Raw genomic sequence first — 14,250 nt, 5'->3', positions numbered from 1 at the left:
TGCCTTACCCTGTTCCCACCTGAGCTATTATGATTTGATGGGCGGGGGGAGCAGACATAAAAAATTGCACCGGTTGGCCTCTCCAACCCCAGAGAGAGTTCAGCAGTTTCCTACCCTTTGGGCAGATACTGTAGGGTTAGTAAGTGGATTTCTTTCATTTATAGTCTAGTTGCCCTTTAAACTGCTTTTTCATTGTGCCCCAAGGTGGCCAAGTCTGCATGAGGGCCCTTCAGCGATATCCCTTCCTGCTATAGGTTGCCACGCCAGGGGTGAGGTTCCCATCATTACCATGTCTCCCTCTCCCGCCATTCTCTGTATGCTCCCTCTGTTGTTTACTGTGCAGAAGTTGTTCAGTCAGCCCTCAGTACTTCCTTAGGAGGAATTGCTCTATATGTAGATGTAGATGCAATGTGTCCATGGGAGGAGGTTGAGTTCAGGGTCTTCCTATGCTGCCGTCTTGGACTGCCAATATTTTAAATGTTTTAAATATTTTAAATTCTGCTTTTGCAACGGTCCAGTAAGCTATGTAAGGGAAGAAACCCCATTTTCTTCTGTAATTCCTCAGTTTAAAGCACTCAGTAAATGTTGACTGGCAGTTTTGTGACCCGTCATGTGTCCATTTTCCTTTAGAAAATGCTCCCTAGGTTTAATTGGGTACAGAAACTGGGATCTAATGTTTATAAGAGTCTGTAACAGTGCCTGGCCTGTAATCAGTGCTCAAATACTGGGGAAGGAAGGTAGGTTGGTTGGTTACAAATTGAGTTTGGTTCTCAGAGGTACTCTCAGTGATCTGATGAAGCCACAAACCCCACCTTTTCTCTTCATGCTCATCCTTAACACACATGTTCCCATCATTCTTTCCTCAACAGTGATACCATTTGGTCCCAGGATGCCGTCTGTTTTCTGTCTGCAAACAGCTCCCCAAATTGCAGTTCTAACTCCTTTTCCTCCTGCCAGTCAGTCCTCACCCCTATTTCCTACCACTTGCTGCTCTTCTCCACTAAGTGTCTTCCTAGAATCTCTGATGCACACACGACTCTCCCCGTGATGGCTGCATGGCTCACCCCTCACCTCCTGAGGTCTTTACTCCGAGATCACCCTCTAGGAGAGGCACCCTCGGCACCGTGTCTAAAACTGCATGCCCCTCCCCACCCACCCACACTCCCCAACCACCTTCCATGCTTTGCTCTCCTCCATAGCCTGATTTCACATTCTGTGTGCTTATTTTCTGTCTCCACCTTCTCTCTCATTTTATAAGAATTAAGCTCTACGAGGACAGGAATTTCTTTTCCCGTTTTGTTCACTACTCGAGATCCTTAGTACCTGGCACATGGTAGAAATTCGATAAATATTTGTTGGATCCATGAATATATAACGTTCAGGCACTATATATCATAATGCTGGTATTAGAAGAGGTAGTGAAGAAGTCAGGGGCTGGCACTGATGCATGTATCAGTGGGTGCAGCAGCTAGAAATGCGGACGGATACTAGTGTGTCCTGGTGCTGCCCCAGACACCAAGAGTGTTTTTGCCACAGGTGATGTGATTTTCTGAAATGAACAATTCCTGGGTTCAGAAACAAACAATATTCCCAGCATAGTGGAATAGTTATAAGAATGTATTCTGAAGCCACACTGACTAGGAAAACCTATGTAAAAGTAATTTAAATGTAAAACGGCGAGGTTCTATCTTGATTAATATAGTAACGATCAGGGTTTTTTTGTTTTGTTTTTACCTATGTGAGTATGAGATGCGGTACCATGCCTGGGCTTTGCAGATTGTCCAGCATCCTGGCCCCTGCCCAGTAAATTCTGGTAGTTCCCTTCATCATCACCACTCCACGTGCCCTGTAAGGGTTAATGGTTTTTGTATGCAGGATTCTAGACCCACACCTTTTTTGTGAAATTACTATAGATCTAATAATTAGATAAGCTCTTTTTCATCTGACTCCCAGTTGCTCGGTGTCCATAACACCTGAATAATATTTAACAAATTCTGGTGTGTCTTACAGTGAAACATATGATATTCCTCCCTCCCTGCTGGTCTCCCTGCTTTTGGCCACTCCCAACCCAAAATCTGCCCCGTCAGAGACACTCTGCTTTTAATTTTTTCTGGCAAAGGGCAGACATGCTGGTTGCAAGGAACTCTGTGCTTGCGTGTGTTCCTTACATCTCCAAAAAGACTCTTCAAGTCAGAAGCACAACTGTGTCCCCATCTGCAGTGGGACTGTTAGTGCTGTAACCAGCTGAGGAGGGAGAGTTCGACTTGCACCACTCGCTCCCTGCCCTACATTCAGAAATGCCAGACTTTGCTTAAAGGAGCCAGAGCTCTTTTTGTAAGTACTTTGACATTGTGCAATAAAGTGGACCATTTATATATTGGGTTATAAAGAAAAAAAGTCAATGGTGGAGCTCTCGTGGAAGGTTTCTTAGAAGTGGGACTTGAAATGGGCCTTAAAGGATTAATGGAATTTGACTGGATGGAGAATTTGGGTGAAGAAGAGCAGAAGGGGCTACTTTTCCCAGTAGAGGAAAAAATACCCGTGGAGATCCAATGCATGGTGTGTTGGGCTGGTCAAAACCAGACTCAAGTTGAGAACTGGAGAGAAGATTGACAGGTGTAGTGGAGTCAGCTTAGGGACATTCTGGAAAGCCTCCATACGCCGTGACACTCACTGTACCACTTCCTTGTTCGTTGCAGTCCCACCTTCTGTTCCCTTCCACTACTAGGTCTCCCCTTTCGGGCTGCTTTCCTTATTTTTCCTTTTGTTTGTCTTGGTTGAAGGTTTCTCTTGTGATCTGTGAATTGGTGGATTTTTATCTCCTTTCCGTGCCTCCCCCTGCACACACACACACCCCCACTGGATTCAGGCACAGACACCAACAGCCTGTCACCGCCTGTCCCCAGCCTAGCTGACGTAGAGCCAACTACCTCTTGTTAGGATTAGCATCTGATTCCCAGGAGAAATCGGTTTTCTCCTATATGCTTCTTTGCAAAGCACTGAAGTCTTGTGACTTTTTCAGATCATACTCTGTCAGTTTTGGGATCTTTAATTCTGTTTAGGGTCCAGGTTCTGGCATGTGTGTTGGCCACCTCCCAGCTGAGAGCCTCTTGGCAGGCCACTCGTGGTTCTTGTGCTTTTACAGGCTGCTCAAAATTCCACACTGCCTGGAGTTTTTCCACCTCCTGTGTCCAGGCGCATCTTCTGCTTCCTCAACCCTACCCAAGTGTTCAGAATCACAGCTTCATGTTCATATTCGAAGCCCTTCGTTTCTTTTCCTTTTTATATGCCTGATTCATTTTGAATTTAAAGTATTCATTTTTTACACCTTTTTCCTGACTCCAATCAGTGTTTCATCTCACCCTGCTTACTTCAGGAGGCCCAGAACAGAAGATTCCTTGTGTCACTCGTGCAATACCCACGTGTTTGCTGATAGAGGAGGGAGAGCGAGCTTTAACGTTTCACTCCATGCTGTTCCTTTTGGGTCAACTTTCCCCAAACAGTCAAGGTCTTTCTTCATTAAGTACACAAAAACAGCTTAGCAGTCCTGTCACATAACTCGGCTCTCACAACCTTCTAGTGGGATGTTTGCCCCGCTCTCCCCTGTCAGAAAGCCCCTGCGCCTTGATACGCTTTTGACGAGGGCACTGCACGTCCGCAGTGGAGACCTGGCCTGCGGCACAGGTGAGCAGTCCGCCTTCCGCGTCCTCCTTCAGAGGCCCGTCCTCACCTGCCTCCCGGAGCCACCAGAGTCTTCCGGTTCTCATCTCCAGTAGAACCTGCTCTGGTCCTCTTTATTCACACTGAGGCACAAATGATGGGCAGTAGTTAAAAATGCTGTCCTTTTCAGGGGTGGTCAGTTATTAACCATACTCAAAACCTTACAGTTAAAGGGTCACAGGAGCTCTGCCTGCCCTTTTGAGGGGAGTTTCAGAGCCTCTGTGCTGCTCCTGGAAGTGTACCGTGAACAGACGCCTCACAGCCCAGGGGAGGGATCATGAGTTATCATAAGCTGTTTACCAGTCTGTCCTCCTTTAAGTAAAATAATGCAAACCTCATCAGTAGTGCTGAGGTAGTCTCACTGACTGTCCAAGGGGGTCAGTACTGAAACACCCCAAGAACTCTTCAGTGAGGTCCCACAAGGTGGACAGAAGATCATCACTCTAGCCCCCTGATCTGTTCTTCAGAGGTTTGGGTAACTTGGGGCTCCCCACAGGACGGCACTTCACACCCGAAGTACCCAGCTTGTCACGCAGAAGGGGCTTCCTGAATCCAGCTGAAGGCATTCACATCCTCTCTGGTGGTTTTCTTCTGATAATGCTGCTTGTTTCCTTGCCCCAGAAGTTATTGCCTTCAGAAGGGAGTGAAGAACACAACCCATTTTTATGGCCATCTAGATGACACCTTGTCTGAGTCACCTGGGTGGCTCAGTCAGTTAAGCGTCTGCCTTCAGCTCAGGTCATGATCCCAGAGTCCTGGGATCAGTTGAGACAACCCCCACCCCCGTTGAGCCAGGGAGTCTGCTTCTCCCTCTCCCTCTGCCCCTTGCCCCGTGCATGCGCACATGCTCTCTGTCTCTCTCTCAGGCATGTGGGCTGTAATGACTTTTGCAGGTGGTTTGGGCTCTATGAGGGCACCTAGTCTTGATCTTAAATTGTCATCTGGATTCCAAGTTAATCCAGAAAAGCAGTAAAAATTAATAATGTGTGTTGCGTGTCTCTAATACAGGTGTTTTCCATTATCGGCTCATATATGCCCCCGTGTGCGTGTGTGTGCATTCCTGCACTCACACACACACAACCTTTTCGTTTTTCTGAAACAGGGAGTGACTCTGGTTCCAAAAGCAAATGATTGGTGTGACACCTAGAAAGCTGAGCCCGGCACATGTTCTAAGTGAAATGGCTCCAAATCCATTAGGTTATTTCTTCCAGAGGGCTGCAGCCGCCTGTGTACTTGGAAAACACTTTGATAGGAAACGTTGGCTAACTTACAGGCATTCAGATGTAATTCTCTAAAGATAAGCAAATGACTTCCACAAGGTGGTAATGTAGGAAGATCCTGACACCACCTGACACCGCCCGCCCCCCACTCCCCCACCCCACCAAGCCTACAGCTGCATAAGGAGCATTTCCCTCTGAAAACTAGATGAACTGCTTTTCCACAACAAAGGGTAGAAAGACCACATCCAGATGGGTGAGAGAGGTAGACACACAGTCTTACCAAAACCCCATCCCCAGCACAGTGACAGACAATAGGGAAGGATCTCACCAGCCTGGTGCTTCTCCCAGAGGACCAAGAGGTTGGTGCCCCACATCAGGCACCCCAACCCTGGGATCTGCACTGAAGAAAAAGCCCCCAGAACATCTGGCTTAAAATAAGCCCCCAGAACATCTGGCTTAAAAAATGAGCGGGGCTGATGTCCAGGAGACCCAAAGTGCTGCAGAAACGGAGATGCCCCTTTTAAAGTACTAACTTACAGTCTCACTCACCCCAAGGCCCAGGGGAAAAACAGCCATTTGAAAAATGCTTAGACTAGCTGAGAAGGAAATTCATGGGTGGCTCAGTCGTTAAGCGTCTGCCTTTGGCTCAGATCATGATCCCAGGGTTTTGGGACACGGGCTCCCTGGGAGCCTGCTTCTCCCTCTCCCACTCTCCCTGCTTGTGTTCCCTCTCTCACTGTCTCTGTCAAATAAATAAATAAAATCTTAAAAAAAAAAAGCTGGAGGGGCAGGGGACAGCTGAAACTGTCTTTGGAGGAGAGACACTGGTGATACCAGTTTTGCGCCCCCCCGCCCCCCCCCCCCCCCCGCCAGTACACAGGTAGGTGAGCTTGGACTCAGCACTATCCCCCTGCCTTGCTGAAGCCAGAGAGTGCGGGCAGCTGCAGCACTCCCCCTCTCCCTGGCCAGGGCAGGTGAGCACCAAGCCAGCCGTGGTCGCAGCATTCTCCCCCTCCCGGCCTCAAGCTGGTGCACTCGCACAGGCAAGGCCCTCTCCTGCTACAGTCCTAAGTCCACAGGCATGCTCACTTTCCTGCCGCCTTTCTGAAGCCAGCGAGTATGTGCCCCCTACACTCTCCCCCTGCCTAGTTCAAGCCAGCAGGTACACACAGTCTACACGGGATGCCCCCTTGATCGCCTGGCCCTAGTGGCCAAGGGGGCTGGTGTTCCTGAGCTCCATGGGAAGTTACAGTTGGGAATACAGTTCTTGGCAGGCCACCACCCCTAGAGCACTGCACAGACAGCAGACTGAAACACACAACCTCAGTCTTCCTGGGGAAAACACACCACCTCAGTCTTCCTGGGGAAAACACAACCTCAGTCTTCCTGGGGAAAAGACCTGCTATCCTGGAGCTTCAGCCTGAGGGACAGGCTTCAGGTTTCCCACACATCTCGAGGCTAATGAGGTGCTCCTAGGGAATGTAAGCCAGGGAGATACCACCTTGTACATCCCCTTGGCCTCACTACAGCTCTGTAAGACCTCCCAGAAAGGAGCTTATACATTTATCTGGACCCCAGTTATTACAGCTGTTGCCCCAGCAATACCTCCAAACTCCTGGTCTGGAGGCCATCAGGGATTACAATTGTAACCCCACAGGACTGTATCTACTTGAATATTTTAAAAGCTGTTGGCCTGAGGGATTTTGCTTTCAATTGCCTGAAACCAGGTGCTAAATGAGATTCCTCCCCCTAGAACACTGACAGGTCTTGGCACACTCCCAACAACAGGTACATCTCAACAATCAGGTGGTTTAGACCATCACAAAGGTTCAAGAGAAAATCAAGAGCTAGGGCAAGGTTGAATGAGACGGTTTATCATGTACACAGGCCACTCCTTCAAGACTGACAGAGGTAGCTACTTCGCCTAATACACAGAAACACAGAGAATCAAGTAAAATGAGGGAACAAAGAAATATGTTCCAGATGAAAGAAAAAGACAAAACCTCAGAAAAAAAGACTTTAATGATTCAGAGATAAGTAATCTATTGATAAAGAATTTAAAATAATGGTCAATGAAGACGATTACCAAACTCAGAGGAAGAACGGATGAACACAGAACTTCAACAAAGAGAAAGAAAATATAAGAAAGTACCAAACAGAAATCCACAGACCTGAAGAACAAAATAACTAAAAAATACACTACAGGGGTTCAACAGCAGGCTGGGCAAAACATTAAAAGGATCAATGAGCTGGAAGACAAAACAAGGGAACTCACCCAGACAGAGCAGCCAAAAGAAAAAAGAATTTTTAAAAATGAAAGTAACTTTAAGGGACCAAAAGGACATCAAGTAGAATTACATTCACTTTATAGGGTTCCCAGAAGAAGAAAGAGAGGGGCAGAAAACTGGAGGGAAACAGCCATCCAGATCCAGGAATCCCAGAGAATTCCAAAAAAGATGAACCCAAAGAGATCCACACCAAGACACATTATAAATTAAAATGTCAGAAGTTAAAGATGGACCCTTAAAAGCAGCAAGGGGAAATAAATTGTCATGTACAAGGGGAACCCCATAAGGCTATCACATTTTTCAGTGGGAACTTTGCAGACCAGAAGTGAGTGGCATGACGTTCAAAGTGCTGAAAGGAAAGAACTTCCAACCAAGAATACTCTACCCAGCAAGGTTATTGTTCAGAATTGAAGGAGAGCTTAAAGAGCTAAAGCAGTTCATCTCTACTAAACCAGCCTTTCAAGAAATGTTAAAGGGACTTCTTTACACTGAAAAGAAATGGCAGTAATTAATAAGAAAACCTATGAAAGTAAAAATCTCACCAGAAAAGCTAAATCTATAGTAAAAACAGTGGATTCATTCACTTACAAAGCTAGGATGAAGCTAAAACACAAAAGTAATAAAATCAACTAAAATTACAATAGTTAAGGAATACGTAAAAAGATGTAAAATGTGACATCTGAGACAGAATGTGGGGAGGAGGGGTTAAAAATGTAGAATTTTGGCAAGTGTTCAAATTTAAGTTGCCATCAACTTAAAGTAGACTGTTACATACATAGGATAATGTATGTGAGCCTCATGGTAACCACAAAACAAAAACTTAAATACACAAAAGAAAATGAGAAAGGAATCTAAGCATATAACACTAAAGAAAGTCATCAAACCACAGGGAAGTAAGAAAAAGAAACAAACAGAGAAACTACAAAAACAGCCAGAAAACAGTTGACAGGGGCGCCTGGGTGGCTCAGTTGTTAAGCGTCTGCCTTCGGCTCAGGTCATGATCCCAGGGTCCTGGGACCGAGCCCCACATCGGGCTCCCTGCTCCGCAGGAAGCCTGCTTCTCCCTCTCCCACTCCCCCTGCTTGTGTTCCCTCTCTCGCTGTGGCTCTCTCTCTGTCAAATAAATAAAATCTTAAAAAAAGAAAGAAAGAAAGAAAGAAAACTGTTGACAAAATGGCAATAAGTACATTCCTCTCAATATAGTCACTTTAAATGTAAACCGACTATAAATTCTCCAGTCAAAAGACATAGAGTGGCTAAAGAATAGTAAAAGGCAAAGAAGGGAAATACATAATGATAAATGGGTCAATCTAGCAAGGAGATATAACATTTATAAATATAATATGCACCCAATGTGGACCAAAATATATAAAGTGTTAACCAACTGAAAGAGAGAAATCGACAGCAATACTTAACATTGATGGATAGATCATCGAGACAGAAAATCAATAAAGAAACATCAGCCTTAAATGACACACTAGACCAGATGGACTTAATAGATGTATACAGAAGATTACATCCAAAAGCAGCAGAATGAACATTCTTCTCCAGTACATCTGGAACATTCTCCAGGGTAGATCACATATTAAGCCACAAAACAGGTCTCAGTAAATTCAGAAGGTTGAAATCCTTTCAGGCATCTTTTCTGACCACAATAGTATGATATTAGAAATCAATTACAAGAAGAAAACTAGAAAAACTACAAATATGTGGAGATTAAACAACACATTATTAGGTCATAGAAGAAGTCAAAGGTGAAATTAAAAAATACCTAGAAATAAATGAAAACAAACGTAAAATCTGTGAGATGGGCAAAAGAGGGAAGTTCATAACAGTACAGGCTTATTTCAAGAAACATCTCAAACAATTTATACCTAAAGAAACTAGAAAAAGAACAAAGCACAGAGTTAGTAGAAGGAAAGAAAGGTCAGAGTAGAAATAAATGAAATAGAGACTAAAAAGATAATGGGAAAGATGAGTGAAACTAAGAGCTAGTTCTTTGAAAAGATAAACAAAATAGACAAACCTTTAGCTAGACTTACCAAGAAAAGAGAGGGCTCAAATAATTTCAGAAATGAAAGTTAAACTGATTACACAGAAATTACAAATGATCATAAGAAAATACTATGAACAATTATATGCAAACAAATTGGACAATCTAGAAGAAATGGATAAATATATAGAAACACAATTATCCAAGACTGAACTACAAAGAAACAGAAAATCTGAGTAGAGCAATTATGAAAATTGAATCAGTAATCAAAAACCTCCAAACAAAAGTCTAGGGCCAGATGGCTTCACTAGTGAATTCTACCAAACATTTAAAGATTTAATATCCATCTTTCTCAAACTCTTCCAAAAAATTGAAGAGGAAGGAATGCTTTCAAACTCATTTTACATGGCCAGCATTACCCAGATACCCAAACCAGACAAAGACACCACAAGAAAAGAAAATTGTTAATATCCCTGATGACCATAGATGTAAAAATCCTCAACAAAATATTAGCAAATTGAACAATACATTAAAATGATCATATACTACAGTCAAGTGGGATTCATTCCAGGGATGCAAGGATGGTTCAACAATCACAAATTAATCAACATGATACACCACATTAAAAAAGGAAAGATAAAAATTATATGATCATCTCAAGAGATGCAGTAAAAGCTTGGGCAGAATCAAACATCCACTTATAAAAACTCTAAACAAAGTAGGTATAGAAAGAGCATACCTCACTGGGTGTTACATGTAAGTGATGAATCAGTAAATTCTCATGAAACCAGTATTACACTATATGTTAACTAACTAGAATTTAAATAAAAATCTGAAAAGAAAGGGGCGCCTGGGTGGCTCAGTCAGTTGAGTGTCTGACTCTTGATTTTGGCTTGGGTCATGATCTTGGGGTTGTTGGATGGAGCACCTGGTCAGGCTCTGCACTCAGCATGGAGGCTGCTTGGGATTCTCTCTCTCCCCCTCTCCCATTACCCCTCCCCCTACACTCACGAGCTCTCTAAAATATTTTTTGGAAAAAAAAAAAGAGCACACCTCCACATAATAAAGGCCATATATCATAGACCCACAGCTAACATCATACTCAATGGTAAAGAGCCAAAACTTTTCCTCTAAGACAAGGAACAGGACAAGGGTGCCCACTCTCACCACTTTTATTCAACATAGTATTGAAAGTTCTAGCCACAGCAGTTAGGCAAGAAATAAAAGGCATACAAATTGGAAAGAAAGAAGTAGAACTATCACTATTTGCAGATGACATAATACTACAAAATAGAAAACACTGAAGACCACACAAAAAAAGAATTAGTATTGATGAATTCAGTGAAGTTGTAGGATACAAGATCAATATACAAAAATCTGTTGTTTCTATACATGAATAATGAACTGTCAGAGAAATCAAGAAAATAATCCCAATTAGTTACATCAATAAGAATAAAACACCTTAGAGGGGCGCCTGGGTGGCTCAGTTGGTTAAGCAACTGCCTTCGGCTCAGGTCATGATCCTGGAGTCCCGGGATCGAGTCCCACATCGGGCTCCCTGCTCGGCAGGGAGTCTGCTTCTCCCTCTGACCCTCTCATGCTCTCTCTGTCTCATTCTCTCTCTCAAATAACTAAATAAAATCTTTAAAAAAAAAAAAAAAAAAAAAAAGAATAAAACACCTTAGAATAAATTTAACCAAGGAGGTGAAAGACCTGTATACTGAAAACTCTAAGCCATTAATGAAAGAAATTGAAGAAGATACAGATAAGCAGAAAGATATGTCATCTCATGGATTGGAAGAATTCATATTGTTAAATAGCCGTACTAACCAAAGCATCCTACAGATTTACTACCATTCCTATCAAAATACCAATAGCATTTTTCACAGAACTAGAACAAGTAATTTTACAATTTATGTGGAACTACAGAAGACCCTGGATACTCAAAGCAATGTTGAGAAAGACCAAAGCCAGAGGTATCATGCTCCCTGATTTTAAACTAGAACACAAAGCTATAGTAATCAAAACAGTATCTCACTAGCACAAAAACACAAAGATCAGTGGAACAGAATCGAGAGCCCAGATATAAACCTTCATGTATATGGTTCATTAATTTTTGACAAACGAAGCGAGAATACCCAAGGGAGAAGAGACAGTAAATGGTGTTGGGAAACCTAGATCCGCTACACACAGAAGAATGAAACTGGACCATTATTTTATACCATATAGAAAAATTAACTCAAAGTGCATTAAAGACTTGAAGACCTGAAACCATAAAACTCCTAGAACAAAAGATAGGTGGTAAACTCCGTGACATCCATCTCAGTGATGTTTTCTTGCATCTGACTCCAAAGACAGGGAAAAAGCAAAAATAAGCAAATTGGACTACATCAAACTAAAAAGCTCTGCACAGTAAAGGAAACTATCAACAAAATGAAAAGGCAACCTACCCAATGGAGGAAGATACTTGCAAATCATATATCCAGTTGTGTTCATATCCAAAATATATAAAGAACTCTTAAACTCAGTAACAGAAAAATCCAGTTAAAAAATGGGCAGAGCAGTAAAACAAACATCAAGTAGAGCGTTTATTCATTATCTTAGTAGCAATGAAATTGCAGTTCAGATGTTAAAATTTGACTCAAGATGTTATAACCAAGTCATGTAAAAAAAAAAAAAATGGTAGAGGATCTAACTAGACATTTTTCCAAAGACATCCAGATGGCCAACAGGCACTTGAAAAGATACTCAACATCACTGATCATGAGAGAAATGAAAAAACCACAATCAGACACCACCTCACACCTGTCAGAATGGCTGTTATCAAAATGACAAGAAACAACAGGTGTTGGTGAGGATGTGGAGGAAAAGAAACCCTCATATATGGGAATGTAAATTGGTGCAGCCACTGTGGAACAGGGTATAGAAGTTCCTCGAAAAACTAAAAATAGAAGTGCCCTATGATCCAGCAATTCCACTACTGGTTATCTATCTAAAGAAACTGAAAACACTAATTTGAAAAGATATATGCACCCCTGTGTGCATTGCAGCATTATTTACAGTAGCCAAGATACGGAAACAACCTTCTTGTCCATTGATGGATGAATGGATAAAGATGTGGTGCGCACATGTGTGTGTATACAGTGGAATAGTATTCAGCCATAAAAAAGAAAGAAATCTTGCCTTTTGCAACAACATGGATGGACCTAATGGATGTTATGCTCAGTTAAATAAGCAGATACAAAGACATACACCACAAGATTCCACTTATATGTGGATTCTTAAAAAATCAAACCAAACCAAACCCAGACTCATAGAGAACAGATTGCCCATTGTCAGAGGCAGAAGTGGGTTGGAGTAGGGAGCAAAATGGTAAAGAGATCAAGAAGTACAAGCTTGTAGTTATAAGTAAGTTGTGTAGATTTAATGTACAGCATGGGGAATATAGTCAATAATATTAACTTTGTATGGTGACATGATAACTAGACCTACTGTGGTAATCATTTTGCAATGTATATAAATATGTGGAATCATCAAGGTGTACACCTGAAACAAATAATATTTTATATCAGTTATACCTTGGTTTTTTTAAAAAGCTAAGCAAATGACTTAATTTTCATTGCATGTCTGTAGGACTCATAAAATTGAAGTGTCCATAGCAATGGTCTTAAAGAATAGTAGGGTTAGTTACTGCGCAGGGGCAACCAGCTGTTCTACATTCTCTAGTAAGGCTGGGAAAGAAGGAAATTAGCTTCAAGTGTAATAGAAGAGATTTACAAGACTTGTAATGAGAAATTACTCATCAACCAAGAGTATTTTAAAAATAAGAGCAGATAGCCAGTGAGTAGAAGTAGAGGAATGATGTCTTCCATCGGTTTTGACATAGACTATAACATCTGCTCGAGGAACTTAAACTTGATAGCTTATTAGATCCAATAGTTTTCAGCTTTTGGGAAGTCATAGACACCTTTGAGAATCCGATGGGGCTCCTCCCCAGAAAAATGAACACACAAATAAAACTTTGCATGCAATTTCAGGGAACTTATAGACTCCCTGAAGTCTATGCATTAGACTCTAATTTAAGACCCACTGGATTAGAGGATTTCCGTTAAGTCCTAAACTGTGACACACTCCATGGCTTAATTTTCCCAAACATAACAATGGAATCTGAAGATCAAATGTCAAACTTTGGATTTTCTTCCTCTAGATTTATCATACTTGGCGTGCACAGTGTTGAAGTAAAAACAAAAAAATAGAATTCTACTTTTAAATTCAATTCTTGGTCCTAGAGAAGCCAGATGTTTAATTTTAAAAGTCACTGGTTGGCTGTATATCATCTTCGTAAACACACAGTAAGACTAGGCCTTCGCCCGGTCCCCACTGCCAGCTCCGCATTCACGGGGGACATGCAGACAGAGACGCCGGCGTTATTCCACGTTCATACACCTCCTAACTGCACTGCTGTGAATGGCCGGCTGGGCTTGGAGAGACTGTCTGCCTACAGTTCTCTTTAGTCTTATGCCCAAGTTTCATTGACTACAAGTTGGAAAATGACTACCCAGAATTACAAATCAGGAAATAATTTGCCCTCTCCCTAAAATAAAGCACGTTCATCCTCTTAGGAAGTAAGAGCATGCGTGTGTTAAACTTGGGATGAGTTCCTCCAGACCAGGTGAGTGAGTGCAACCCTGTGTGGTTTTCCCGTTCCCTCTGCAGCCCACCTCTCGTTTACCTACAAGTCCTGCAGCACTGCCTCTAGTCCCAAATTAGAAACGCCCTTGTCTCTCATACCCGGAATCAGAAACTCTGGAATCCCACACTTCCCTCTGGGCAAGAACATCATTGACACGTCTGCACCTTGTTGTCAGTCTTCACTGTACTTTATGCTGCTAAGGCCAAGCCTTAAATTCGTAACTGGGACTCTCTTATTGAAATTAGAAACACTGCTGATGAATGGGAGGCGAGTGGTCTCAGCCAGGGTCTCCTGGGACCATGCACGCCGTAGGTTGGTTCTTCTGACAATTATTCC

General features: G+C 42.6%; 1 protein-coding gene across 1 annotated transcript in view; it reads left to right on the top strand.

Moving 5' to 3' along the window:
- Positions 1 to 14,250, top strand: part of ATF6 (activating transcription factor 6) — a 209,362-nt gene that overhangs the window by 189,751 nt on the left and 5,361 nt on the right. The gene's annotated exons all lie outside the window — the stretch shown is intronic.

This window comes from Halichoerus grypus, chromosome 7, assembly GCF_964656455.1.
Source record: "Halichoerus grypus chromosome 7, mHalGry1.hap1.1, whole genome shotgun sequence".
Taxonomy (NCBI): domain Eukaryota; kingdom Metazoa; phylum Chordata; class Mammalia; order Carnivora; family Phocidae; genus Halichoerus; species Halichoerus grypus.
The sequence above is the reverse complement of the archived record's forward strand: the minus strand, read 5'-3'. Positions and strand labels throughout refer to the sequence as shown.